This window comes from Styela clava, chromosome 6 (genome assembly GCF_964204865.1).
Source record: "Styela clava chromosome 6, kaStyClav1.hap1.2, whole genome shotgun sequence".
In the NCBI taxonomy this organism is placed as follows: Eukaryota; Metazoa; Chordata; class Ascidiacea; order Stolidobranchia; family Styelidae; genus Styela; species Styela clava.
The window spans coordinates 22,873,381-22,889,122 of record NC_135255.1 but is presented as its reverse complement, the minus strand read 5'-3'; the positions used below and the strand labels follow the sequence as shown (position 1 = coordinate 22,889,122).

The 15,742-nt window shown below is 35.1% G+C and overlaps 1 protein-coding gene and 1 long non-coding RNA gene across 2 annotated transcripts in view; both read left to right on the top strand.

The window, feature by feature from the left end:
- The window catches only part of LOC120331618 (uncharacterized), an 84,746-nt gene that overhangs the window by 63,728 nt on the left and 5,276 nt on the right, over window positions 1-15,742 (top strand). The gene's annotated exons all lie outside the window — the stretch shown is intronic.
- Window positions 3,087-4,440, top strand: LOC120331385 (uncharacterized). The gene is made up of 4 exons (XR_005567958.2): window positions 3,087-3,151; window positions 3,225-3,419; window positions 3,920-4,134; window positions 4,408-4,440. It is a non-coding gene; the product is annotated as an uncharacterized LOC120331385 (long non-coding RNA).

Genomic DNA, 15,742 nt, shown 5'->3' with positions numbered 1-15,742 from the left:
GCTTCATTGTATCCAATAACAATTTGTTTGTGGGATGACAGGACGAAACATTTTGGTTCGTTCGGCACTTTTTCTCAAGTGGTTAATATTGGTTACTTATCTAATGACTTACATTACGTAGCTCTTCTCCCGTCTTAAAGATCTGCTGACAATGCACCGGCTAATGATACACCAAGTTGTTGTTTAGGAATGGAGCAAACAATTCCGCGAAAAAATTTCAGTTTCAGTTCATTAGCACCGTTAGAAGCAGAGTCGAACATTAAAGCGGCCACCGATATTCTACAAACTTCTACTTTGCAAATGACATCGACCAAACGTATACCAAAGCGAACGCAACGACCAGATAAACCGCAATATCCTTTGAATCTTCAAGGAAATATATATGACACAGGGAAATGTGCCAACTGCTGCAGAAACAGTACAGCTAAGTATAATATTAATTTACGTACGAGGCCTCTGGTATCATTTAAAAAATATGGATTTATTAAACGTTGTGACTCAACTCCACCACAGGTATTACTGTGCGATCTTTGTTATAAGTGTTTAACATCACAATTTAATTTACCACGTAACTCCTGGTTTTGTTCTTGGCCAAGTGTTGTTTGGTCTATCTTGTCATTACCGGCCACGATCGTAACATTTCTCATAAAGTTTGGTCAGTCTTGCCAACTCCAATTAGGGATATGTGGCGCGTAATAGAGTTCATTCACACAGCATGCAGATTCCTAGATCGTACTCATGATATTCATAACTTCAACTCTCTCGTGGAAATCTATGGCATAGGGCAGGGGTTCTCAAACTTTTGGTGTTGCGGAGCCCTTGAAAAGGTTGACTATTATTCACGGAGCCCCAAAATAAATGTTAAAATTGTTACTTTCAGATTAATATTCCTGAGCAAGTTAAAAGTACTTTACCCAATTTAAATGCTGAACCTTTTTTAATAGGGTTAATGCAAGTCATAAATAAATCTCAATTTCAAAGATAAATTATATATACTCTTACTAAAGCTGTAAATTTGACACTTGACAAACATATTAAACTAGGGGTCGAATCTTTTCCCTTTTGACATTTTCGGAAGGCCGCTAATAACGTGCGCGATTGCATTTTGTCACAATCACCGATAGTTTTCGTCAGCATGGCATGTTTTTAAACATCTTTACTCTCCCTAAATCAAAAATTTTCTTTGGCATGTACATGTATTGTTCCACAATGACGACGATAATTGCTTTTTTGTTCTCGTGGGGAATTATGAGTTTTATGTGAAAAACATGTTACCATATAGTCAACGGCGACGAAGTGCTAAAAATAATAATTAATAATAAAGAGGTAAATCCGCAACCCAAATTTCTTGATTGAAAAACGGCATTCTAAAATATTAAAACTTAAAATAAAAGATCACACTATATGTTTGGTTTTAGCAGACTCACGTCAGATTAAAAACGCTTTTATAGGCATTGTAAATCACAAAATTTGGTGTTATGTTATGTTTTCTTCGGTTATTCATCGTATAGTTACTGCGAAATCGAAACACAGTCAATTGTGTGCGCGATTTATCTATTTTTATTCTACCGACGGAGCCGCATGCATTAAAATAAATTTTATTCGTTCGTATTTTGCCCAGATCTTGTGAGTTTTTGAACGGCGATATCTTGCTTAATTATAATCTCAAGTGCGAAAGAACAAATCAAGTTTGACAAATTCCAATATCGCAAAAACACGACTCCAATTTATTTATAGTTGGCAGTTTATCACGTATTTTATGTTATTTTAGAATAGTATTCTTTCATTTCAGTAATCCTGATAGTAATCTCGAATGAAACGTTAGTAACTATGAGTACAATTGAAATATTACGACAAGACACTTTAACGGCCATGCATTGAATATTTTACGCAACAGAAATCTGGTTATCCGTTTTTTTATAATCGCAAAGAATGTTGCGCGGAAATTTCCGATTCAAATCCCCACCTCTTAAAAATCCTGGCTGCGCTCCAGCTTATAAATAACGTCATTTTTTAATTCCGCATCTTTGCCATTTTTCGAGGCTATATTGTTGTCAAATTTTATCAAAGCTGTTATTGCTTCTTTGAGCAGTTACAAAATTAGTCAAGTCATTATTGTGAAAAGTCATCGAATAGCTCGCGGAGCCCCTGGGTTTCTCTCGCGGAGCCCTGGGGCTCCGTACGGAGCACTTTGAGAACCTATGGCATAGGGTACATTAAAGAGGCTTTCAATACATTTTCAGTTGCTGACGTCATTTGTCTTTTAGGTTGCTGGCAATTTTTGGAAGATTGCGACTACATTCCATTTCTGCATTATTTAACAGGTATAACGGATCTGAACTTATCGGGAGCTGATCCCGACACATTCCGTGGAACGACCCGACTGGCCGCCTTTACCAACAAAGTATTTGGAAAGCTACTTGTGTGCTGCTGGAATAGCAGTTACGAATCAACATGGACTTAGTATCTTATGGTGCAAAAACAAACATGATTCTCTCAAACGTCCAACACTTCACCCACCCACGAATTCCGTTCTTCGACCAAATGCTGAACAAGGATGGAATATTTTAGCTTCATGCATTCTTGTTCCCCATGTGAAACGCTTGGGCCAAATAAAAAAATGGAATTCATCGGGGCACGTTATAGACGTACGTGGCGGACACTTTGGAATGTCATCATGTTCACTAAATCCTAATCCTTCGAAAATAACCATTTCGCCTGACCAGCATATGCTAAATACTTTAATAGTAGGTCAACAAAACGATATCAGAAAAAGACTTTTCAAAGATCTAAATAGACGTAGAGATGCGGAACCGTACCTGCTTGCATATGATGTACATCGTCATTAATTTCAATAAATGAATAAACTTATCAATGCATAATAGCAGTGGAAATACGTGATCACCATCAGGATTAATATTATTCGTAATTATTCACTGCAGGCATATATTCATTTAGCATTCATGCGATACGTTGAAAACAATAATCAACATTTTGTCACTAATTGTTAACAATTGCGTGATCTGCGTCACAGACGATTTTGGTCATTCACCTTCTGTACAATTAGAAGATGACAAAATGATACACCTCTCCATTTCATTGGAAGGCACCTTCTAATGTTATTGTCTTCCAGGCACGGTCACGCTTTTAGGTGGGATGATGAGCTATATATTACTTTTTTTAAGTTTAATTCTTTATACCTAAATGCTTTATTACTATTTTAGGTGGAATCACACAATGCATTGGTGGATTGTCGATAACAAACTGGTACGAAAGTATGATATTATTCCACAGCTTTTTTCGTGGCAACTGGCTATATACGGTTCAACTTCAAATGTTATTGACGAGGAACGTCTTTCGAGATCATTATAGGCCGCGAGTCGAGGCCATTTATCTTTCAGTTTCGTAGCGCACATAAGGTAACTACCTGAAAATGATTTTAAAATGTTCCTTAGAAATTCAGTAACAAATATTGCCTTGTTCCCACTTACAAAAGTTGCAGGTTTTACAGAAAATACACTTTTACTACAATGAATATGTGTTACCATTTTCTCTGCTTTTTCGGTATCATGGGCCAATGAACGCAGACGGCATGTGCATGACGGAACAATCAAATTAGTCAGCTGTAGGTGAATCCCCAGTAGTCTGATGAATATCAGATGTACTACTACTGCTCGCTTTTGCGTTGAGTAGCCTTTTCATAGTTTTTCAGTTATTCTAAGGAGGTGTTGAAAAGTATAAGTAAGATAATAAACACTTGTATATCCTTAAATTGAGCACTAGCTCATAAGACGTTGTTAAATAGGTACGGTGCGGTAACTCCAAGAAAGGCTAGAACTAGAATAATATGTCACAACGATATTTTCTGGCTTGCATGAAATGTTTATGATTAATTTAATGACTCTTCTTGACTATTCAGCAGACCTATACTACTATATAGGCCACAGCATATTTGGAAATAGAAATTAATGGCTGTTTCTGTAATGCACGGTTGTGTGAAAGAGAAGAAAATAATCAATTTTACCAATGTCGGTTGGTCTAAATCTGAATTCATAGTTGACAAGAACCTGGGAAGCAATGATACGATAAGTTATGCCGGAGTGGAAAGAAAGTAGCATTGGAAACGATTGGGAGGTGAGAAATCAAGTTGTAGACAGACAGTTGATGTTTTAAAATATAGTCTAGGCCTATAGTCCATACTCATACTGTCATAGGGCATTTCAGACTGTGAAATATCAAAATTTAGTGTAGATATAATCTAGTAATGGTATGCAAACACTGCTGGACTGTAGTACATACCCTCATTGAGTACATCAAATAAAATGCATTATGTATTCAAGGTATTAGTTAGTATTTAGTGGTATTTTTACACTCATTCTGTTCAAAATAGGATTTTTCTCATTTTAGATACTGTACTACAAACGGCAATGTTCCACCAATCCGACCTAACGCAGGCTCTAATCCCTGCTGCTATCAGTGCTATAAAATGGATTAAACAAGAAGTCTTGAAGCGTAAAGGTATATGAGAATCCTAATAGTTGCAAACAGCTTAGAGGGGTTTTCATACTGAAATACTTTAGCACTTTTCTGCAATTGGAACTGCCCATCAAACTCATGGTAGAGACTTCATTGAGGTTTTCAATTCATTTTTTTTCTCGACTATGAAGATCTTTTGAGGTTAACGAGGCATTAATAAATAAAGCTGAGGAATTTGTTTGTTCACTGTATGAGTATATGAAGAATGTAAATGATACCAGGGCACGTCTATTTAACACTGGCAAACAAGGATTAAACTCTCCACCCAACAATGATTCACTGAAGAAACATGTGGCAAAATCAACTTAAATTGCACAGATTTTTGTTTTTGTATTGACTGCAAAAATCACAGTACACTTATAGAGGAAAAGTCTATTTTCGAGATAGTGGATTTCGAAAACAATTCAGAAGAAAGTGAATTAGATATTGCAGTTGATTTAATAAGTATCATTTATTTGTTTGTTTTTTCGGGCATTGTTAGTGTCGTAGTCCTGTTTCTACATATAATAGATAACCACATAAACTAAAAAAAGACTAACTGTAACATTTCTGTTCAATATGTTATGTACATACTGTACATTCATTTGATGTTCTTGACTTTTCCGGTAAATTTCTAAGTGAGAACTGAGAAATAACTGATTTATTTGTGTTTTTGTGCTCACGATGTTAATTTGTTACTTCATAGCTTAAAAATGAATACATTTGATAGCTTCAATAAAATGGATGTAGATTTTTATGCTGTTCTTTTTGTAAACTGCTTGTGGTTATTACATAAAATTTATTCGCCTTTTCGAGGTCACTCGCGACTCCTGTCACACAATTAAAGTATTTTTGTTGTTGGTTACATGTATGCCATATTTTTCGTAATCTACCTAATAAATTATGATTGACTGAGGAAGTCTGATTTTGGTCAGGCAAAACGTTACAGGAATACATTTGTGTTAGTGTGCTGTAGGGCTCTCGAATTGCATAGTTATTATGTATGTGTTGTAAACTTATGGTTATTGAATTTCCGGGAACCTCTTATATTCAATTTCGCATCAGGATTGTGGAACGAGCTGTAATGCGTTCAGTATGTTCATTTTCACACAAAACGAAAGAATTTATTTAGTTACCGGATGTGCGCTACGAAACTCATTTTCTGGGCGTTTTCAAGGCTTCGTCTCACGGCCCATATCCGTGGTAAGGATCTACAAGTGTTTAATAACTTACTTATACTTTTTAACAACGTCTTAGCATAACTTAACTAATAATAACCAAACAGGGCTTACACAACTCAACGCAAGATCGAGCAGTAATAACTAAGATTCATCCGCTCGCTAACAGCTAATTCGATTCAATTGTTACGTCATGCAGATGTCATTGTTCATTGCCGGAAATGTAGAGAATATAGGACAGATCGTAGCACATATTTCTTGTAGTAAAAGCGTCTTGTCCGTAAAACGTGCAACGTTTGGAAGTGGGAACAAGGCAATATTTGTTACTGAATTTTTAAGGAACATAAAATCATTTTTAGGTAGTTACCTGATATACGCTACGAAACTCAATTTCCAGGCGTTTTTCAGGGCCTCGGCTCGCGGCCTATACGTGACACCAACATTTCAAAAATAGTTGGGAATGATGTAGGCTAATGCAAAAGTATTGAAAAAAGTAGACGCTGCGAACCTGGAGAAAATTCGAAATTTTTTTTGACATACCATATCAGTCAAACTTTTGAAAAATGATAAGACTTCCACCGACCTAGGCTTTGGCCAGCACAACACATGAAAGGTGAGTAGTATGCAATGGAACAATGTAAAACAACTCGAAAACTTATTTTAACATAGGCTACACTTTTACTTTTATATAATATTTCTTCATTTCCAATACATCATCTTACTATACTATCATATCGACCACGACACCATTCTACGTGACACCAATATTTCATAAAAATTCTGATCTGATAACAAGCACCTGGAAATGATGTAATGCCAAAGTATGCCAGAAGAATCAACTACAAAACTCTGCGATCTTGGGAATTTGATTTCGACTACCATTTCTGTCAGACTTCTGAAAAACTATAAATAAAACTTCCACCATCTATCGTGTTATTAGACCAACACAACAACGCGGTAAATTTGTCGCTCTCGCTGTCAATGGTTTGCCATGAAACTAGCAATGTAGAGCAATCCAATGCTCATTTTCAACATAAGCCGTTAATTATTAACATTATTATTTTTATATTATAATTATAAACATTAGTTAACACATGAGAATCTGTTACATATGCGAATGAACTAACCTACGGCCTAATTCTGGTTGAAGTCCGACGCCATGAGGCATTTAATCAAAACGGTGTGGCATGTTGCTCTTTGACCCCGTATTCCCATGGCGATGACAACGCGAACACAATTTTATTGTAATTTGCTATCTTTGCAAAGTGGGTTTTTGATGTAGCCTATTTCGTTGAATTTCCCGAAAACAAGCTGGGCAGTAGAACTACGAAGAGCTGACGCGCATTACCCGAAATATCAAAATAATAACAATTTATCATAAATAGAATTCTCCCCACTACTGGTACAGTCTACTCTACAAGACCAGTTTAATCTAATATTTCTCTCCTAAAACCACAGCGGTAACAACAAACGGACATGAACTACAGAACCCACATATTATTAAATATCATAGAATTCTTCCCACTAGTCCACAAGACCAATTGAATCTAATATTTTTCTGCTAAAACCTCAGCGTAACAACAAAAAGACTTAATTCATAGGACCCACATCCTACTTGGAGTGAAAACAGACGAAATGAACACACTTCAGTTGGAAACCTGTTCCTGGCAACAAGGCCTGGGCCACAGGCTTCTCCTACATATTTAACATTTTATTATTTTGAAAATTCGTATTGCAGAAATAACAAATATTCATTTGTTCAAATGACTGCTAAAATGTATTGACATTCAAGAAATGGAAAAGATATAGAATTAATTCGGAAGAGGTGCTAAATTTTATCCTGGCTCTACAGCTTTGAGACAGGAATGTGTCAACGTAATGCACACAGACACAGGTGCAATCATAGTCGTTGCTTTCGTTGCTATTTGAAAGTTTTATTTATTTCTTCTGCGGAAGACTCGCCAAGTGACAAAAAAGTGACATTACTACGTTTCCCTCAAATGTTTTAGCATGCAAGTATTATTTGTTTGTTAAGCTTAAGTTAACTGGGTTCTACATATTTGTTGGATACAAAGGCGTAGAATAAAGCGCTGCTGCAACCTTGACTTGACAAAACTTTTACTATAATCATATCCATAACAGTTGTTTGTCTTCATGACCTGAACAATATAAATAAAAATACAGGTTAAAGATAGCATATTGATGAAGTGCGCTAGATATTGAAAAAGCAATATCGACCTAAGCAATGACTAAAACCGAATAAGTTGTATTCGAATTTGTACAAATTTTTCTGTATTCTAAAATGATATTTTTGAATTACATGAAATCCAATGTATATTTAATTATTTGAATTTGGAAAAGTAAAACAGTAGAGTATTTTTAGCTTTCAGATATTGAAGGCTCTTTTGACTATACTGCAAAACCTCGATTGTGATTGCATGTCGAACAACTTTGCTCTACTCTAAAATCATGTGACACTAGTTTTGCCTGCATGTAACAAGAAATGACTAATGGGAATTGTTTTTCACATCTTGGTTTCTTGAACAGATCTGTGACAATACCAATAAGAAATTTACCTTAGGCATTTGGTTCGTAAAAGTATCCTCACATTATACGAATAATACAGATTATACACACAAACTACAAATAACTTTCATTTAACAGCTGATACTAGAGAAACTGATATTTCTATTTTGACTGAAAACTGTGAACATAAATTTAGGACAGTTTACATACAAATAATATAGCATTCAAATATTGACAAACTCACAAATTTGCTCTTCCAATAGAGCTGATGAAATTGATCATCATCATCATGGCACTCCCTCAGACAGTTTATGTTACATTAAAAAAATAGTTATGATAGCATGAACCATTGCATTCAGGATGAGTTATTGGCAATTTATAGTTATCAATATACTCATTCTAGCACTTGGTGAAATTCATGGGCATGGTACTACAATATTCTAGTTTCATTTTATATAACACTAGTCAGAATCATTGTGTTACTGGGGCCAATAGTTAGTTTTTGTATTGTGTGTACCCCCTTTCAAAGTTAGCTCCTGTGTATTACCGCTAGTGGGCAGTGGTTCACTGATGTGTATACTTAGTTACCGCAAGGCCTCTTCGGCAAGAACCTGAAACCGGGAGCGCACATAGTAAATTTGCTTATCTACTTTATCTGTCTATCGTAGAACTATTGGTTGGATAGACACAATTGTCATTTACCGCAATCAATTCCTGTATAGTTGCTTTATTGGATTACATTTAATAACTGAATACTCTGTTGAACTGTGGATTTACTTGGATTAAAATATCATTTCAAACAACAATATCAGAGCTGCATATTTCCAGTGTATCATAGACAGCAAGACAGGTTTTGGGAGCGCGTATAAATGCATTGCAGTCATAGACTATTTGCGGGGCTATTGAACTAAGTTGGACTTTGGCTACCGTAACACATTGATACCATAAATATCGTACATCTGTGCATACCAATAACATTTAATACGATTTTGCATTGGTGTATATCAAAAATATCCATCCAACCTTCCTTCTGCTATATATTCGCTCCTTGCCTATTATTTTGATCCAACTTAGGGAACTTGTGAATTAGCTGATGACAAGATACATACACCGGGGCACAGTGCAGCAGTGATAAATGGATATCGTATGTAAATCTCAGTTAGATCTAAATATATCAAAGTCTCTGGTAGATCTAAATATATCATTTTTGTTAAAACATTTTGAAATTTATTTTACTGTAGACTATTAGGAGTAGAGTATCTGTTCGACGGTACCACTGCGCAACTGCTTACCAACAAAACCATAGTAAAATACTGGGCCCCATGTCTGTTTATGACAAAAACCCATATAGCAATACTGGTACAACTGTAGTCTACAATCTAAGCCAAAATAAATCTTCACAAAAACTGCTAATAAAATTGAAAAAAACGCAAAAACAGAAATATATCAATACGCCAGATACGTATGTACCTTACTGGATTTATTATATTACCGGTATAGCCCAATTTCACGTTGTAAATAATTTTGTTTGGACGTAGATAGGTACAGATACCGGTAACACCGCGAATGCTACATATCGCAGCCTCGTGGTACAGGTATACAAATATTTATCCGTTGTGACGCTTGCACAGAGCTTCTTGGTACTTCTTCTGTCGCTCCAGAATACTGTGGCGTACCAAAATTGATATCACCACTCGGGTTCTTTCTGCCAGCTTCTTGCACGCTGTAATTGCTATAAATGTCGATCACAAAATAATCTGCTTGCGGTTCCAAATACAGCAGAGTAACTAAGTTAACTAATTAGATTAATTATACACCTTAATACAACCAACTACTCCAATAAGAAATACAATGAACAAATAAAAACATGAAAAACACAGTACAAATACCGTAGGATACATACGTAACACAAGATACGGAATTGGTCTATGACGTCACAGTCACGAACTATTTACTTATAATGGGATACTAAAAACCGGATAAAACATACCTAGATATACATAAGAATAACTAGTATGACACTAAAGATACAACACAAATCCTATCTTATCGACAAACACGTAATATACATGGAAATACGGAAATCACACAGGAAATAAACTAGTTACGGAAGTGTTAAATACAAGCTAACTAGTGAACAGAGCTATGCCAAACTGGAGAAATAGTAAACCTGTACTACTAATATCATTTTACAACAAGAATTACATAGATTTACGGCATTAAAACACTATAATAATAACCTAATAAACAGAGGAAATATCTACACTGCCGGCAGTCTGACAAACCAGCTGAAAGAGAAAGTTACACATCTGCTCACTAGTGACTCAAGTATATAAGTATAAGTTTATTTCGACTCCATAATCAACATAACAATACATTTGACAGATAAAAACAAATAAATAAAAACTGATTATGAAATCAGGGGAGCAAACAAGACCTTAGATGATAAGGTTTACAACGTACAAAATATAAGATGGAAGGTTTTGCCAAGAGGAAGTGGTACGTGTTTACTCACCTCAAATTATTAAGTTATTTCACACACGCTAACACGCACCCACCAGCCACACACACACACAACCACTGAGAAGTTATTTAAGTAAAAATAAAACGCGATAAATTTAGGGTATACTATACAGTAAACAAGAAAATAAATAAATAAATACTAAAAAAGAAAAAAAATTATTTGCCACACCACATTGATATTTTTGTAATTGTTGCCATTGCCAAATTGATCGATCTTCTAATCGTTAATTAAAATATAAAAGGAAGATTCTATTGAAAACATATTGCCAAGCTGATTATAGTTGGAGTCAAATGCCAAGTTGCCCAACCAAAGTTGCCAGAATTGGGTGCATGAAGAGGTGGGCCAGACCATTTCATTCCCCAAATTAGAGCCTATTATTGCCAAATTATAGTCCAGATTGTAATAAGTAATTAAAGTTACCGGTAACAGTAAAATTACTATAATTAAGTAAAGTAGGATATGGAAATAAATTGGTTACAAAGGGTGTGAGGTTTTTCATTCTTGGGTATTGATTTTAGACAAAGATATAGGAATAAGGTTGTTATTTCACAGGATATGGAGTCTTTTTTTGATTTTTTCCTTATGTGTTTTACTTCATTTAATCACTTTGAAGTAACCTGAAAAACAAAAAATAAAACCGCGAGTAGGTGTTTCAATGATTGGGTGAAGGGGAACGCTCTGAACTATTTATTACAGGCAAAAAAATAACTACTATCTATACCTTGGCCAACAAGTCAACTCAAACACCATGCCTTAACATAAAATGCATGCATACATAAATGATATAAAAACCACATCCAATTACAATGACCCACAGCAAATTAAAATCTGAAGGGGAGAATCCAACATAGCTCTACTGCTTGCCTAGTTGCAATAATTAGTAACCTTGCAGGAACAATATTGTACTATCTACAACCCTTATACCACCACTCAAACATAAGACCAAGCGTGTATGATAAGGACATCACAGCTAGAAAACGATAAAAACACGAGCGTGAAGTGATAGAATGTGTGCAGGTATTTAAAGAAAATATCATCCGGTTACATTAGCTACCTATATATTTAAAAAAATATACTCATGCATGTTACAACACCATTTCTTTGGTGCTGGACTAGTTCTGGCATAACAATATTATTATAGCTGTTCAACATTTTCATTAAAACAATAATGTGCAAGTGTGGAGTGTCCCAAGTTTTTGTCATCGAATACCACCAGTAGTAATTTTTAATATTTGGAAACTAAATGAGACTTGACTTGTTTTTGAAAAGATTTTTTGGACTTTAATGTCTTCAAATTTGAGGGAAAAGAATTCCAAAGTTTGGGTCCAGTAAAAGACAAGGAATGCTGACTCACGGATTTACTCATGAAAGGTACGAATAAATCAGAACTACTTTTTCGGTTGGAGGTATTTTTGACAAGTATGTCATTGAAGCAATTGTGAGTTGTGAGCTAGAGATAATATTTCAAATTTCATCATATCTTCAACCTTAAGTATATTTAGTGATTTGAAGTAAAAGTCTACACTTTCACGTTTTCTTTTACCAAAAACTATTCTTAAAAAATTATTACAAATACTCATGCAGTTTTGAGACAAGTGTTTTATTACCATGAAACCAGACTGAACAACAATATCGAATATGGCTGAGTAGTAATGATTGAAACATTACTAGTAGAGCTGATTGATCAACACACTGGGATACTTTGGCAGAAACTGCTGGGTTTCTTTTTGTTTTACCAATAACATGCATTATTTGTGATTTTCATGACAGATTTTCTCCTAGAGATAACTCCTAGAAATTTCATTTCTTTCACTCTTTCAATTTCATTGCCATTGAGCAGTAGTTTTTTTGAACAACTCACACTTTTATGCTTGCTTGGATGGAATAATACAAATTTAGTTTTGTTAGCATTCAGAGATAATTTATTAACTAACATCCAGCTATGAGTGTTGGTTAGTTCTTGGTTTGCAACTGTGAATAGATCTTCAAGGTTTTCCCCATGAAGAATCAAGTTAGTGTCATCAGCAAACATGATCGACTCAGAGGATTTCAGACACCTGGACATGTCATTAATGTAAGCTAGAAAAAATAATGGGCCAAGTAAAGATCCTTGTGGAACTCCGTGCTTCATGACACAAATATTTGTAGAGAATGAGTTGTCATATTGCACAATTTGCTTCCTGTCTTGAAGGTAGCTCTTGATCCAAATGAATGGAACGCCTCTTAATTCCATAGTGATAGAGCTTACTTAAGAGGATGGAATGGTCAATGGTGTCAAAAGCTTTTGAGATATCAAGAAATATTCCAATTGCATGTTGTTTGCATTCAAACGCATTGGTCAGTTTGTGTACCAAAACATTAGCAGCCATAGCAGTGGAGTGATGGTTGCGGAAACCAAATTGTTGAGAGTGGAAAACATTGTTAGTTTCAAAGTAGTTTGACATTCTAGTATACATTATTTTTTCAAGAATCTTAGAAAATGATGGTAAAAGACTAATAGGTCTATAGTTTCCAAAATCTGAAACACTACCCTTTTTAAAGAGAGGATGAACTTTGGATGTCTTGAAGCTTTCAATGAATAATCCACTAGATAGTGAAAGATTAAATATATATGTCAGGATATGAATTAATATGTTCTGGAACATATTTCAATATTTTGAATGGAATACCATCGATTCCAAAACTTGACTTCGGCTCTATATCGCGTATAATATTTTTTATTTCTAATGATGTAGTTGGCCTCAAGAACATGGATGAGGATTCTTGCTTCCCAAGATATGAAATGTAATTTTTGTCACAGCCAGCTGGTTGTGGCATACAGTCGAGCAGGCTTTGTGCCACTTGGAAAAAGTGTTCATTAAATTTATTTGCAGTTTGTGTATTACTGCAATCAATTCCAATCAAAGGACAAGAATGTGTTTTATTTTTACCAATAAGTTCATTTATTGTTTTCCACACCGCCTTGATGTTGCCTTTGTGAGAAGCAAATTTAGATTTGTAATAATTTGATTTCTTATTGTGGAGCAACTGAGTATGAAGGTTCCTGCATTCATTGAACTGTAATTTGTGCTTGTCATTTATGTTTTTATTGTTTATTAATTTCTAATAAAGTTTTTGTTTGACTTTGTTGAGTTTGCGTAACTCAGTATCATATCAAGGTTTGTTGGATCTGTTTGTCTGTTTTTTGTAAGGAAAAGATTGAGAGTAAGCAGTGGAGAATTTTAAAAAAATTTTCAAAGCAAGTGTTGGGATCCTGAATGCTGCTGAAGTCATCAATACCAATAGAATTCAGTTCATTCATAAAAGTATTCAAGTTGGACGAAGTAAACTGGCGATAAAGCGTTTCAATTCTGGTCTGAATTTGCTTTTCTAGAAGGGAGCATTGTACAATCGGCAGATAATCAGAAACACATTCTGCTAAAACAGCACTGTTAATTTTTTTATCATATACGTTTGTCCAGATGTGGTCTGGTAGCAGAACTTGAAGTTATCCTGATGGAGCAGTTTATCAGAGAATAATAGGCCAGGTTGCGCATAGTATCAACAAATAGGCTGGTATTCATATTGGACTCATCAATAAGATTATAGTTGAAGTCGCCCATTATATAATTGTAATTCAACCTGTTCATCTTTGAGAGAACTTGGGACAAGAGATTCCGAAAATTAGCATTGTTCAATTCATCAGTTAGTGGTGATCTATAAATAGTACCGCAGGTTATTGTTTTATTTTCCAATGATATGTCAATAAATATAGATTCAAAAACCTTTTAGCACATTATAGTAATATCTTTGCGGACAATGTATTTCAAATCACTTCGAATGTAGAGACCAACACCACCACCTCGGTGATGAGATCTACTATTAGAGATAAAAACATAGCCATCCAGTGCATTGAAATGGCCATTTGTACCAGATACAATCCATGTTTCATTTACAGCAAGCTTACAATTCAGTGAATTAACTAGTGCTTCAAATTTTGTGGAGTTTTTGAAAGAGGCTAAAGATCTGATATTGATGGAAAGAGTCATGAAATCACTTAGTTTAAGGCTATCGTTGAATTTAAGGGCATTGACATCACTGGAGCAGATATATTGATTTGAGCAATTGTACAAGAAAACACTGTCAATGTTGTTGAATTCATCAGTATCAGTATTGACTGATTCAAGAAACATTTTCTTGAGGTATTCAGGATCAAGAATTTTGGCAAGTGCCTGGGCTTCAGCTTTTTCTGTATGAAGGGGAACAAATAAGTCAGATATTTCAGAATCAGAGAGACAAGAGAATGGCATGCAGTCTATTTCACAAAGGAAACAGCACCAAAGTATTTCATCAGCTTCAGATTCAAGATTTTCATATTGTTGTCCAGAAATATTGGTACATTTTAAATGTATCCAAGAAGAACAAATGTCACAATAAAGAGCTTTTTGATTGATTCGAACTGATTTGTGGCAATATCTACATGGGTATTTTAAATTAGTTTTCATGGCAGTGGCACAACAAAATAAAAGTAAAAAATAAAAATGAAGAAAATAGGTCAAATATCTAGTCTGGCTGTATAGGTTTCCAGATGTTTAAAAGATGGAGAACCATTGATTAGACAGCACTAGCCTATTTACAGAAGAAAAATGGAGATTAGAAATGAGTTAATCGTTCCCCTCTGATCATAGGCGACCGCTACGTCTTGAGGTTGGTCCCACTGAACGGGCAGCAGCCTTGGAGTAGAGGGGACGAGAGAGAGTAGTGATATCATTTAAAGAAGATATTACTTGCCTTTTATCTAGGTAAGCGTGCTCACTTTTTGTTTTCCGAAGGCTTCCTTGGCAGCGTTGAGTAGCTTGAGCCTGCTACGGGTCAAGGACTCGGTGATGGACAATCCGCTGCCTTTGAGTTCTTTTTTTCTACCATACACCATATTCTTCGTTGATCTTCTGACGAGTTTGATGATGATGGGGTTCTTCGGAGATCTTGATTTTAATTTGTGAGTAATATCAATGTCAGT